Here is a 15,424-nt window from a genome sequence, read left to right on the forward strand (position 1 = left end):
AATCTGCTCTCTGCTAGCTTATGGCCATTATTTCTTGTAACCCCCAGGGGCACCTTGGTGAGTAAAGCCTCACCAATTCCCTTCTGTGCCCCCGTGATGAACTTATAGTCAGCCACAAGTTTGCCTCTCAACCTTCTCTTGCAGAGGCTGAAGAGGTCCAGGTGCCCTAGTCTCTCCTCATAGGGCTTGGTTTGCAAGCCCTTAACCATACGAGTGGCCCTTCTTTGTACCCTCTCCAGGTTATCCACATCCCCCCTGAAGTGTGGCGCCCAAAACTGCACACAGTATTCCAACTGCAGTCTGACCAGCGACCGATAGAGGAGAAGTATCACCTCCTTGGTTCTGTTTGTCGTGTATCTGCTGATGCATGATAAAGTGCAGTTAGCTTTTCTGATGACTTCCATCACACTGATGACTCATGTTCATCTTGGAGTCCACTAGGACTCCGAGATCCCTTTTCGCTTCCATGCTACCAAGCAGGTCATTTCCTAGGCAGTAGATGTGCTGGACATTTTTCCTCCCTAGGTGCAGCACTTTGCATTTCTCCTTGTTAAATTGCATTCTATTGTTTTCTGCCCATTTGTCCAACCTATCCAGGTCTGCCTGTAGTTGTTCCCTGCCCTCTGGTGTGTCCACTTCTCCCCACAGTTTTGTATCATCCGCAAACTTGGACAGAGTACACTTCACTCACTTGTCCAAGTCACTGATGAAGACATTGAAGAGTATCCATCCAAGGACCGAGCCCTGTAGGACCCCACTGCCCACGCCCTTCCAGGTCGATACCAACCCATCCACCACCACTCTCTGGGTATGACCCTCTAGCCAATGGACCATGTAATCATCCAAGTCACAGCCTCTTAATTTGTTCACCAGTATGGGGTGGGATACCGTATCAAAGGCCGTCCTGAAGTCTAAGTAAATGATGTCTACCCCTACTCCTGCATCCAGGTGTTTTGTAACCTGGTAATCTAGAGGTGCATGTGCAGCTGCCACCACCAAGTAGCCAGTGCTGGGGCTGCAGAGCCCTGTAGAGCTGTTTGCAGCCTCCCAGTGGTCTACCACAGTAAGCCCAGGCACTGGGCAGCTGCAGCAATTTGTGGGAAGGCTGCAAACAGCTGCATCAGGGTCTAGAGCCCCAGCACTGGCTCTGTGGCAACAGCAGGTGCGCACGCACTTCATGGTGCATGGCAGAGAAGGGGCCGGAGCAGCACAACCCTGGCTCCTCCCTCGCTATCCACCCAGAGGTGCTTGTGCAGCTGCTGCCAGCAATGAGGATCAGGCCCCTTGTGGCTCCCTACTCTCTGGCATGCCAAGTTGAGGTGTGGGTGGAGGTTGGGGTGTTTTGGGCACTCCAGCCAATAATGTTGCTAACCCCTGTATTAGGAAATAGTAGATAACGTGCTATATTCTTTTGATATTTGTTTTTTAGTGTTTAAACATTTGGATCCTGTTTTTATTCTTCAACCATGAGGACAAAACAAAAGTGAGATATCTATGCAATCAATCAATTTCAGGAACCAAGGAATTTAAGAAAATTACCATATTTACTCAAATCCAAGACAAGGTTTTCCCCCATTTAACAAGTTGGTGGGGGAGAGGGAGGGTAATGGGGGACAGCAGGAGGCTGCTGCAGCTCCAATTCAGGCCCTGTCCTGGGCTTGGGGTTGGAGTCAGAGCCACAGCCTCTGTGTCCTCTCCCACCTTTAGCCTGACCTCCCACTCCCCTCCCCTCCTCCACCACCAATTATTCTCTGGCTCTAGGCATAGCCTGGGGCACAGAGCACAGGATCAATGGTAAAACTGATTATTTCAGTCCTAGTTTGTCAACCAAATGATCAAGATGGTGGTTTTTAACATTTCTATGGTTAAATTTTCCTTTTTGCAATATCTAAGACACTCCCCTATTTTCATTAGTTTGTCATTTAGAAGTCTAAACAGGAGTTATAATTGCTTTTGTATTACACCACAGTTTTCCTGAAAAATAAATACTGGTATTTGCATTTCTAATGTAGTTTTGTTTTTACAGTAAAAAATACAAGATGTGTTTTATAATTTTGGGTACAGCCTCTAAAGTAAGCAAACTTCTATTTATTTAAATTATATCATTGGAGAAAAGTATACAAAGCATTTTAAATTGATTATGCACCTGTTCTTTTAAACTATTCTGGTTATGTACTGAATTTCAAAACATCGACAAATAGAAGACTGGTGACACAATGTAGAAACATGGCAGCAGGAAGATACTTTTCCTGTTTTATTAGATCTTCCTGAACTGGGCTGAAGCTGCCAGGCTTAAAGAAGCTCCCCCTGCCCTGAGCTGCACTGTGTGGTACGACAGAAGTAGGAGCCACAGCTGGAGGTGAGGGGAGAAAAACAGCCCTGTCAGGCCCGGCAGCTTCTGCCTCATTTGTGGAGCTCCAACTGCAACCCCTGGATGCCTTCCACCCGAATGCCTTCTGCCTTCCAAGGCATCCAGGGACTGGAGCTGGAGCTCCACACACGAGGCAGAAAGTGCAGGGCTGAAGCGCCCTGCCTCCCCAACCCAGAGCAGTGTGGCGTGGCCACAGCAGTGGCAGCTGGAAGTGAGGGGAGCAGAACAGGGCCTCCCCCGCCTCCTGGCATGAACGACGTGTGCCCCCGGCGGCTGGGGAGGCATGGTGCTGGTGGGAATGAGGCAGCAGGAGTGCGACGGTGGCAAGTAGGGAAACTCCTACAGGCACCACTGGCATTGTCGGTGGTGGGGGATGGTAAGCGTCAACCAGGAGGCGGCGATCACCTGCAGACGCCGTCAGCAGCAGTGGTGGCAACCAGCGGGGATTGCAGACCGCCCACAGGTCCTGCCGCCAGTGAGAGCGGCTGGGTGGCAAGTGGTGCCCACCCACAGGTGCTGCTGACAGTATTGGCCGCGCCTTTTTGTAGGGGGTGCACTGCCAGGCTGAGGGGGTGCACGTGCATCTGCGTGCACTCCCTACACATCGCCCCTGTCCCCTGGCCAGCTTGCACCTGGTTGTGTACCTGCAGCCCCAGGTGCTGCACAGGATGGGGTGCAGCAGTGGCTGCTGGGCTTGGGGTTCACCAGTGCCTCTAAGCTGGCCTGGGAAGCCTGCTCCCCAGCCAGCCCCCACCCATGCTGCTGGGCTGGGCTATCACACAGCCTCAATGGGCTGCCCCCACAGGTTGTCCCCATGGGGCCCTTTCCAGCCTGCTGGGGCTCAGTGACAGCCCCACCAACTTGGGTGTGGGGAGCTACGCAGCCCCCATGGCCCCAGCCCAAGCTGCAGCCCACTGGGAAGGGCCCAGCCCTGGCTCCAGCAGCCCAGCCAGGGATGGCCCCTCTGCCTCCAGCCTCAGCTGCACTCGCAGGCTGCCTGGGCTCAGCCCTGCAGCCCTAGCCCCAGCTGCTGCCAGTTGGCTCTGGCCATGCTCCCTCCCCTGTCACTGGAGTGGGGAGGGGGGGAATGACTGACAGGGGCTGCAGTCCTCCAGTAGGGGAGTGGGGAATAAATCCCCTCTCTGCTCCTTTTGCCTCAGGGGGCCATGCCCCCACCCCTGCTTAGGCTAGAGAGCAGAGGGGAGGGGCCAGTCCCGCTCTCTGGAGCGGACAGCACAGCCCTGCGCAGGGCTGCAGAGAGTGCTGTGATGCTGAGGGACTCTGATTTAACTTAAAACAGGAAGGGATCTGGAACAGAAGTTGCATAAACCGTCTGATACTACATTCAACCAAGTTTATTTTAAACCTGTTTCGGCCATTTTTAAACTGGTTTATGTGCACTGAACTTATGTTCTTTTACAGGTTTAAAACAGTTTCTGATCACTTAAACCGGTTTATGTGTAACTTCTGTCCCTAGCCTGTGAGTGTTCTTGCCAACATCTCAAAGATTGGAGAAAAATATCATTATTTCTGTTTATCAAATACATGGCCGGGTGTATCACGGGACTGTGTGGAACGGACAGAACCTTAGGTTTTTGGAGCAGAGTGAAATAGACTTGTATCTGTTGCCTTCAGACACATCTCCCATGGTACAGTAAAAAGCTGTGTCAGAAAGAATTAATGATTTTCTCTAAAAAGAAAAACTATTCAACGGAAAAGACTGCAAATAGGATAGTCAATTCCTCCCTTATGGGTTTTTTGCAACCACTACATGACTAAATAGGAACAAAAGGGAGCACATTATCTTAAAGGTGACTTGCAAACATGTTCACTAATGGTGAATAGAAAGAAGTATGTGAAAATGTCCCAATGAGCAAAAGGCAGCTGACACAAAACATCTTCAGAGTGATGGTGTCCAGCTTCTTTAAGAAAGATGTATCCCTTGGTCCTGTTAGTTTCCAGCCCTAAATGGGGGTTAGGGCATGGTACTCTTGCTGCTTTGACTGGAGCAGCTACTCAAGAATTTCATCTATCAGGATGTTACAGTTAGAGAGGGAAACTGGTGATGGAGTGAGGAATAGACAGATCCTGGATTCTGTAAAGGGGGGGTGTAGGAGCAGACACCAGTGTTGCAGGGGTGGCTGCACTCCACCGCTTTCCAGCCTCCACCCCTTGCCGGGGCAGTCAGACCATACCATAGGAACAGCAGCTCAGGATGTTTTAAATTTCCAAAGCAGGTAAAAATTCTGCCTCTGCTCTTGGTATAGCAAAACCCCCAGTTTTTGTTTTGTTTTTTTAATTTAAAAATGCATTCCCTCCCCTTCCCCAACCATTTCTGACTTTTTCTCTCCCTCTCTATTCCCTATAGATAAGTATAAGTGAGCTAAGACATAGGATAAGCTTCAGCATTTTATTTTGGTAGCAAGTTGTACTTGTTTTGTTTTTTCTCCTTCTTTATATTGTATAATTATTATGTTTATAGTGATTTTTACTATTCTATATTACTGTTTTACTGATACTATATGATTTAGGCATAAGTCATGTCAAGTTTCCATTTTGTTTGTCAAGTCTCCATCTTGTCCCCATGCCCTGTTGTGTAACCTATCATTCATACCTACCCCTCCTGTGTAACTTGGTTCCTGAGTGAATGGGGATGAATGGGGGTGCTTAAGAGACAATGGCAGTAGGTCTAAAAATAGCTCCCTCTAAACGACCAAACCATCAAAACCAATACCTGGACCAATGACCCAGCCATTGAAACTACCCTCAGCATTCAAGATTCAAAAACAAAAGATGAGGCAACCCACCATTGTGCCAAGGCTGCAAATGCTCAGTAAGAACACCTGAAGCCCTCTGGAACAGGACTGACCTTGCCTGGACAGGCCTTCCCCATAGAAGATCACAGGTAGTCTGCCCCATAAAAAGGGGTAGTCAAGACTAACTCCTTAGGACGCCCCCTCTAACTGGACCAGGGCCACGCCACGCCACCTATCCACCCAGAGGCCCTGCCAGTGACCCCTCTCTGGACAACACTTACTTGACAAGGACCACTTTCCAGCCTGGATAGGTAGCTATCACCCCCACCCTCTCTTCAACCAAGGACTTAGACTCTGTTTCTCTTCCCTACCTGGACTCCAACCCTTCCACTGAGTCTCTTTCTCCTGCTGCCATTGTGAGTACTTGAATGTACGTGTGGGAACCAATAACTTCATGGGGCTGTGTAGTGTGTGGTCTGCTTAATAAAACTGTTATTTGGACCCCTGAGTTGGGTTTTGCTTTACTATGGGTTGGCCCTGCTCCAATCTCTGCTCCTTGCCCCTCTAACTTCTGTCTCTTGTCTCCCTCTCCTGCTTCTGGCTCACCGCCACCTCCAACACCTGTCCCATACTCCTGTGGCTCCAGCCATCCTGGCCTCCTCTCTGCCTGCCAAATATATATATATATATATATATATATATATATATATATATATATATATATATATATATATATATATATATATATATATATATATATATATATATATATATATATATATATATATATATATATATATATATATATATATATATATATATATATATATATATATATATATATATATATATATATATATATATATATATATATATATATATATATATATATATATATATATATATATATATATATATATATATATATATATATATATATATATATATATATATATATATATATATATATATATATATATATATATATATATATATATATATATATATATTTGTGTGTGAACTGGTAAATATATATATATATATATATATATATATATATATGTATGTATGTCATCATGTACATGATATATCAATTAATGATCTGTATATGTGTACGGAGTGTGTGGGTATTGACAACTGATTGTTGTCTAATTTTTGGTGTGTTGTGTGTATGTGCTTGAATTGGTGATAGGTATGCATGTGCCTAGGCTGGTTTGGATGTGTATGTGCCTGAGTTGGTTGTGTGTGTGTGTATGGACCTAATTGATTTGTGTGCTTGTATATGTGCATTTGTGTCACACCCTCCTGTCTAACAACGCAATATTGAGATCCTGAGAGTTGGCCTGACCCCACAGGGCAACACTGAAACCTCCTCTCTACCCCTTCATGCTGAGCAACACTTCCCATCCCCTTCCTTTCCATTCCCTACTTCTCTCTGTCTGCTTATACCTCTGAGCACACAGGGCATCTATACATGTGATGAATGCCTGCTTCGGTGCATACTAATTAGCATGTGTTGAAGCAGACTCAGTCAATCGAGTCTGTTGCAAGTCTGTTAGTGTGCTAATTAGCACATGCCAGCAGCTTCTGCATTATGTGTATTCAGTGTCCCCGCATTTCAAAATGGTGGCAGGGGTTCTTTAACTAAAGCTTGTCAAACACCTTCAGTGGCTCCTCCTCATCCTCCTCCTGCCCCTGTTGCACCACTCCAGGCAGCAGGTAGTGCAGGAAAGCAATGATAACCATGGGGACACATGCTGGGCACCACATTCCCAGCGAGGTGGGAGGGAAGTGCAGCTGGGTGGCTCCTTCCCAGTATGCAGGGCTCCAGCTCTCAGATGCCTTCCATCCACTCCACCTGCCAGGCATGATGACCAAGCACCTAGCAAGGGGGCATGGAGATGGTTATTTACCCTTGTCTGTAGCTTCATTTAACTCGGTGCAGTCTCACCTCTCCCAGATGGGGTTCTGTTATGGAAAGAGGGTAGGGGATTTTAAAAACAGGATGGTATCTGCTTCAGATGATTTACAACTGAATGAAGGCACAGGCACAGACCCGCGCATATGTTTGCTCTGCTGCTTTTCTGTCAGGCTTACAGCTGAGATGGGAGCTGGAGGGAGAAGCACTGAGCCTCAAGGGATAGTGGGGTCACTAGCAGGAGCCATGCTGGTGGTCACCCTGCACTGGTAAGTGTTCCTCCCTTCCCCACAGCTGGCAATGCTCAGCATGCCAGGGTTTCCTGGTGCTGAGTGTTCCTCCAGGGCCAGGTCCCTGAGATCCTGTGAGGCAGGGAGCATGGACATCATGGTGCATGCATGCAGGGGGGGACTGGCTTCACCACCCTTGCAGGGGATGTGCTGCTGGCTGTGCTGCACCCAGTAGCCCTCAATCACCTCCTTCTCTAGTAGATCGTGGCTCTGCCCCTGACCACAGCCCCGCACTGTTATGGCCCTACAACCCTGAACCTGGTCCAAGCCCTGGTCCTGCCTGACTATCCCACTCCTGGATACCGCTCCTTGCCCGCCCAGGATCCCATCACATCCACCTGATCGAGCATGAGTCAGAGCCACTCAGGGAGTTTTGGTGAGCTGTTGCAGGGGTGGAGAGGAGGAGGAAGAGGGGGGGCTGAGGCAGCCTGACAGCTCACCAAAACTCCCTAAATGCCCCTCCAGCCCAAATAATTGCTCACCCCTATTCTACAGTGTGGACTGAAAGGGAAGGGGGACATGACCACACCACTGTGCCCCTTCTGGACTCACTCCTGGAGCTAGGTATTTCTGTGAGTCGGCTCTACTTACGCAGCATGAAGAGTCAGGTTTGTCTGAGCTTCTCTCAGGCCTACATAGCATGCTTATGCAGGCTCTGCTGGAGCTTCCTTCTCTCTGTTTTTCTGGTACTTCTGTTTGCTTCTCAAATGGAGCTTTCTTACCTACATATACACAAACACCCTTCTCTAGAACAGTAACCAATACAGACCCTGATCCCATATCGTTCAAATTCATGAACAGCTTTGTGTTTCCCTTTGTGTTGGACTGGTGACATATGATTCACCGTCTCTTTCAGCTATCCTAAACAAAGGGTAGTAGAAAATGTACACGTTTCAATGAGGATGAAGCCTGAATGCTGCTTATGCTCAAATAATGCAGTTAGGAAGCAGCTACAAGCCACAAAATTTGTGAATGCGTCATAGTGAAATGAAGGTTTGTTTGTACTGTATGCTAGCATACATATATTAATGTGGCTGGTATGAGTAACAGCAACAATGAAGATATAGCAGCATAGAATTTAGCACCTGTTATCAAACAGAATATATACTGAGGGTCCCTAGAGAATTTCTACTCTAATTGCTAGCACTTCAACCTCTCTGTTAATGTCTTGTCTTACTCTGGAACCATTTTCACTTAAGCTAAGGAAGTCTAGCTTGACTGTAGTAACCTATGCATACTAACTGGAAGTAAACGTTTCACTAAAAATAAACCCCATAAGACTGCTCTAGTGTCTGGCTACCTGTTGACAGGCACAAACATATTATCTGACTTGTTTAAAAACCCTCTCTAACAAGCCGTTTCTTGTTAGAATTGGATCCCTAACAGTTGCATCTCTTGCCTTTGATGGTATCGTTGCTATAATCTTGTAATTACAGGATACATTTATAACAGATTTCATGATGTATCAAGTATGGATTTATGGGAATTTACTATAGTGATTTTTCAATTAACAGTGGTAAATTCAGTAAATCTATCCGCTGGAATTTGCTTGAAGCTTAAATATTCTTTCAACAAAGACAGTGTAAAAGAGGGCAGAATCAGCAAATATACAGTATAACAAGAGCCAGGCCGATATATTGTTTCTGATTGATATTGTACCTACTTCATAGACACTCTAAGGACATCCAAAGTATGATAATAAAAAATCCAAAAAAGCCCCCAACTCATACATGTGTAAGCAGCAGCATTACCACAAGAGAACACCTACACTTCTACAAAATGACCAGCTCAGCCACCTCCTCAAAGAAGGCATGCCATTTCAGTCAAATGTATCATATCTGGGCCTGTCATTAAACATCAAACAGGACTGAACTTAAAACTTCTGTGTGATAGGTTCAGTTGATTTTATGTTTTTTTGTCTAAAATAGGGATCAGTTGGAGCAAGGATGGGAAAAGGAAGGAGGGAGAGATGTACAAGATTAAATAAAACGATTCCAGAGACAGATTTTTCTCATTCTAAAATCCCAGTGGAGAGCACCAAAGGGATCTATTTAATGCAAGCACTGTTTAGCAACTATTCAAAATCATTCAGCTTTTACAGACTCCTCGGAAGTGCCTCTAGGTTCTATTGTTGACAAAATATTCATGCAACAGAGAATTGTTGCAGCAAGCCTAATGACTTGAATGTAAAAAGACAGTACTGACCTTCCCTTTCTGGGACTTCAGCTCAAATCCCAAGTGAGATACTAAGATAAATGAGCCAAAGGATCTCCATTCATTCTCCAGTGAACAATAAACTACAAAAGATCCATACATTACTCCAAAGAATATACCCGGGAGGACTGAGCAGTCTTGGAAGCTAAAATTAACTTTTGAATCTAGAAACAGTCTCATTGAAGGTCACTGTCATAACACTGCTGTCTTTAGCTGACCTGTATACTATAAGCCTATTATGCCACACTGCTGTTAGTTTCTCTGAACTCTGAGAATAGTTTGTAGAATTTGATCTGATCTCTTGATCCCTGCAAATGCTCCCAAAGGAAAGAAAAATAATACATATATGTAATTTCATAACTAGCTATGAAGGAATAACTAAAATAAGAGCTCAGTTTTATTTAGGAAGCAGCTACCTAAAGCAAAACACATGTGGACAAACTCTGCTCTCACACCAATTGAATTCTGTTAAATGTAATTAAGAGACGTTGGTGTAAATAAAATCAAAATTTTACCTATAACTTCTATAGATACATGACATTTATACCTATGCCAAATCTTACCTAAAGTGAGGTTCATACCCAATGTGTTAGTTCAGACTATTTTCTATTAGCTTCATCTAATTCTGCTAAACAAATTAGAAGATGAAACAGTCATGTTCACTGAATTGCTAAATAAGCTTTACTCAGAAAATGTATCTATACTAGATGGATTTTTCATTCTTTGTTGCTTGAATCAAATGAGATTAGACACAGTAGAAAGTAACACTAATCTGATGACACTGTCCAACAAATAAATCATTAAAAATAGATGGAAAAGGTTCCAAAACTTGTTATATTATTTCCTTTCTTTTTAAGCCCTTTTACATGACACAAAGTATTTTTTAAAGGGTTCTTAGCCTGCCATCTAGCTATAAGTCTGTGCTTATATTCCATCACAAGTACAAATTTAAAGGTGTAGTTAACTGTGGGCACCAGTCGCTGCATTTAGATGTCTATCTACTAAGCAACAAAGCAGGTAGTTTAGATGGCTAAATTTGAGCTCAAGTCTATATGTCTGCAACAGATTACTGGGAAATTATTAGGGATGCAAAACTAGAAGGGTTTCTTTTTTTCTTTTTAACTTCATGCAATAGTTTAAATGGACCAAATTTTCAGCCACACCCAAGAAGCACTAAGCACAAATGAGGAGACAAACACAAAAGCTGTTGTCTACACCATGGCAAAGGCAGGTCTTATAGAGGATAGGACATAGCACTAAGCCTGTGTGAAGTGGCAAGTATTCACTTTGGATTCAGATTTGGCCGATTTAGAGGGACAGTGATTCGATTTGGAGATTCGAATCACTGTCCCAATTGGATTAGGCCGAATTGGATCCATAGCTTTGTCGTCACTTCAGAGATTCAGCCATAGACTAAACAGGCAGCGGTCCTGCTATGTCCTGCTGCTGCTTGCCCAGCTGGGGTGGGAGGGAGGCAGCTCGCTCTGGACGGAAAGGGTTAAGCGGCAGCAGGGCATAACCCCTGCTCCCAGCACTGCTGTGCCTGCATCCCACACCCAGCGCCCTGACTGGGCAAGCGGCGGCAGAGCCTGCATTTCATGCCCCTCTGCCCTGGCTGGACGAGCAGTGGGCTATGCCCTGCTGCCACTTGCCCAGCCAGGGGGGGTGGGGCCCAGGATGCGGGCACAGTAGCACTGGGAGCAGGTGCTATGCCCTGCTGCCGCTTGCCCCCTTCTGCCTTGAGCGAGCCACGCCTGCATCGCACCCCACCTCCCCTCACCCCGACTGGGCAAGCGGCAGCAGGGCACCCAGCACTGCCGCGCCCGCATCCCGCACTCCCCACTCCCTCCCCGAGTCCCATGCCCATCCTGCCCGGGCTGTTCCAGCTTGTCCCAATCCCAGCCCCAATCCCTTCCTCCCCCATGCTCCTTCCCTCCTCCCTCCACAACAGACTTACCAGCTGGAGGCAGCTGTGTCCAGCATGGTGATGACTGCTGCGTGTTTACACTATGACTGACTCTCCAAAGTGGTGCTGAACCTTTTCCGAATTGATTTGGAGGCTTCTGATTCAATCTGGACCTTTTAATAGGTCTCCCGATTCAATTCAGATTTGGAGATTTGGCCGCCGAATTGAATGGACTACTGAAGCTTCGCACAGCCCTACTCAGCACACTCTTCCCAACCAAGTCTGTTGACATGCTTCAGTCCTAGAAGTGACACCTTAGCATGCCTTCATCAGCTAAGAAGTGCTACTTATGAACTCCAGAAATAGTCTATTTCATTTCTTCTTGTCCAGAGGGCAGTGGCCCTCTTGATGCTTTGAGGAAAAGGCATGGTAATAAGTAACAATGGAGGATTTCAAAAGCTTTCACATGGGCAAAGAGTTACTTCATGAAGAAAACAAGGAAAATGATTATATCATGAGGTTCTACCTAAAAGTGGTAAATATATTTCACATTGAATATTGTTAGTAATACCTTTCCTCCTGATGTTCTTTCTAGCCTAAGTACAAACAAATTAAATGACACCATAGCCAGACACAACAGGAATTACAGCCATTAATCTTTACACATAGAACTAAAGGCTGTGCTTCATCACATAAGAGGGACAAGCATAAACTTGATGCATACTGCACTTGTAGCTATCCATAAAGGTTTATAAAGTGAGCATAGTGTGAAGTGCTTTCATAAAAATTATGCTGGGCATTTAGGGCACTTTTACATGTGCTCTGGGATTACGGGGGCAGCACTTTAATTAGAGTGGTTCTGAGAGCCATTCTAATTAAAGCTCCACAGTGTCTCATGTATCAGCATCCCCATGCTTCAAAATGGTGGTAGGAGCGCTTGAACTAAAGCTAGTTTGACAAGCTTTAGTTCAAACACTCCCCCTGCCATTTTGAAGTGTGGGCATAGGCAGCAGAAGGTGGGGAGGGGGCTAACAGGGCTTAGCCCTCCTGAACGTGGGGCAGTGGTAAGGCTGTAAGACAGCCCAGCTGTGGGCTTCTGGCAGCTGCAGTAGGGGTGAGGGAGGGAGTGGCGCTGGGGCAGGGGCAGGGGTTGCATAGCCATCAGGGCATGGGGCAGAGCCACGAGCAGCTCATCTGGGGGGGATGCAGCTCCTGCCACTGTGTGCACCCTGGGAAGGCAGGGGGACGAGACGTGTGCCCCCTGGATCTGCACAGGGCTGAGCAGGGTGGGCTGTGGCTGTGGTCTGGGCCTGGAGCTGCACCGGGCTCTTCCTGGCAGGGGCTGGACTGGGTTTCGCTCAGGGTGGGTGGGGGGCAGCACTGGGAGGGGGCTATGGTGGGGAGGGTGCAGCTACCCCAAAATTCACTGTATCCCCTCCAACCCCTCTCTCAGCACCGCCGCTGTCCGTGCTGAGTGCATCCCAGCCCAGCGCTCCCCCCCGCCAAGGAATAGCCTGGTGCAGCCCTGTTCCCAGTCCGCAGCTGCAGCCCACCCTGCCCCACACAGATCCAGGGGCATGTACCCCACGTGCCCTCCCAGGGTGCATGCAGCGGCAGGAACCCCCCCCACTGGGAGCCCCCTGGACAAGCCATGGCTCCATCCCACACCCACCCCAGCTGTGCAGGGCCTGCTCCTGCCCCAGCCCCACTCCCTCCCCCTGTCCCTTCATTCGGCGTCCCCCCAAATAACTTTTTCTCCCTCTGTCTCTGAGTGCGGTGATGCTGATGCACAAGATGAAGGAGGCTGCTGGAGCATGGTAATTACCATGCTCCAGCAGAATCAAGTCCGCTCTTATGCTCTATAAATATGCTGTAATTAAACAAGCCTCCACACTTGTGTACAGGCACCCTTAAACACTAACAGCATGTATAGACATTCACTTTCCCAAGAGAAACTCTCTTGGGAACGATTTAATCCTGGTTGTTCCCAGGTTATTTTTCTCTTGGAAAGGCCATTATTACTTTAGGAGGAAAATCCTGAACATCAGTCTACTCGCAGTTCCTACTGGGAGAGCAGTGAGTCTCCCAGAGGAAACAGAATGTCTGTATGAGGCCTAAAACAGAACTGATTTCAGGTCACTCAATAAGCAACAATAGGGTGGCCTGGTTTTACAGAGGGCCCCCCAGTTTTCTGCTACTCTCTTCTCTCTCCTATTGATACAAAACCGGACGTCTTTATGTCCTCTATTTTCCTCTGCACTCTTCCACCGGTCTGACATAAAGGCACCCGATTTCGTATCAGTAGGACAGAGTAGCAGAAAACTGGGCTGTCCTCTATAAAACCGGACGAATGGCCACCCTAAGCAACAATGGCTGAGCTGATCAAGTACAATTCTCCCTGGAGGAGCTATGTCATGCTACTTCTCTGTGGGTTAATAGATATTATGCTGCACTCCTGCACCCTCTGCTGTTGATTAATTTCTGGAAAGCGACAAGTCACCGGCTAGTGATGCTCGCTGTGGTGAAACTACTACTCTATAAATGAAAAAAGGTTCCTAAAGTATGAAATCAAGCCCTCAAATGAAGAGGTAGGTGGAAACCCTAGAACTAAAGCATATTGCAGCAAAAAGACTCCTTGAGGAGCTGAGAGGCCCTTTAGTGTTTCCAAACATGTGTGAGGCAGAGTTTTCATCTGAATAGATCTGTGCTTTAAAAGAGTGGTTTAGCAGTTTACATATCTTGTATTAAAAGTGTTCACTACCTTTTAGTGTTACACGTTGACTAAAACCATTCAAATTTATATATTGCAATAAATTAAAACCTAAATTTGTTTCAGTACAGGTCAGCAGAGTTCTACCTCACATAGAAAATGATGCATGTGCCAGGAGCGCAACATTTTTCTGAGTGCAGAAACAAGTACAGTCATGCGAAATTTGCTCTTAGCTATATTGCTGTCAAAGTCGGGAAAGCAGACATTACACTGACTAGATATTATCGCTGCTCTCTTCTAAACCCTTTTCACCAACAACATCAAATCATGAACATTTGCATGTAAATTTGTCCATGTAGCTTATCATGGAAACTTTTCATGTTTCTGTGTCTATATGAAACCAATCATCTTAGCCTTTTGACAGTTTAAATAAGACCATTACTCACAAAATTTGTAGCATTTTTCAATAGCTTTGTCTCTAGCTTCTCCCTTATTTCTTCAAAGGCTACTGAAAAGCTCTGCTAAAATAAGAAGAATTTTTCCCTTTCCTGGGAACTCAGATTGCTACCCCACTATTTCAGGAAAGCCAAAAGTAATTCAGCAGTCTGCAAAAAGCTGCCCCAATTATAATTTGATATCAGAAAAAAGAATCTTGCTGTTAGTGGACTTCCAGGGGATACAATAGATACAAGTTTTATGAAAGACAGAGACAAGGTAAAAATCTTACTGTAATTATCTATGTCCTAAACACTATATAACACTAAAGGACAAAGGTTATCTAGTTTCTGCTATGGTTTTCTGAACCATAATATTACAGAGTTAGATTTTGCTGGATTTTGAACTTTAACAAAAGGTTATACTGCAGAACAATTGCCCTGGCTAAGCAATCTAATCAGGCTTTAAAATCTCTCAGATCCGCAAAACCTGCATACAAGATACAAAGCAGCTCAGGAAAAATTTCTCTCTAGTACATGTAAACATGCATTTATTCTTCCATTAAAAGAATTACCAACCATAAATCTGTCCTGATTAATTAATACATTATAACAGTTCTTACCCTTCAAGGTGGCTATCATATCCATTAACATATTCTTAAAACTGCAACAGCCTGTTGTCAGAAGACACACCTTGAAAAGTCCTTGCAGCCAATCAGTGATCAGACCTGCCTAGGAGACTGAAGCGATGAATCACAGTGGGGATAGTCCAGCTTTTTTTGTTTTTTAATGAAGGAGAAAGCTCTGTGCCCTGTTTTACAGGAA

The 15,424-nt window shown here is 45.8% G+C and overlaps 1 protein-coding gene across 1 annotated transcript in view; it reads right to left on the bottom strand.

The window, feature by feature from the left end:
- BCAR3 (BCAR3, NSP family adaptor protein) overlaps positions 1-15,252 on the bottom strand; it is a 167,854-nt gene extending 152,602 nt beyond the window's left edge. The window contains exon 1 of the mRNA XM_025201914.1: positions 15,223-15,252. The gene's annotated coding sequence lies outside the window, so the exon portion shown is untranslated. The remainder of the gene's footprint in view (positions 1-15,222) is intronic.
- Positions 15,253-15,424: the final 172 nt, after the last annotated feature.

This window comes from Alligator sinensis, unplaced genomic scaffold (genome assembly GCF_000455745.1).
Source record: "Alligator sinensis unplaced genomic scaffold, ASM45574v1 scaffold199_1, whole genome shotgun sequence".
NCBI classification, from domain to species: Eukaryota; Metazoa; Chordata; order Crocodylia; family Alligatoridae; genus Alligator; species Alligator sinensis.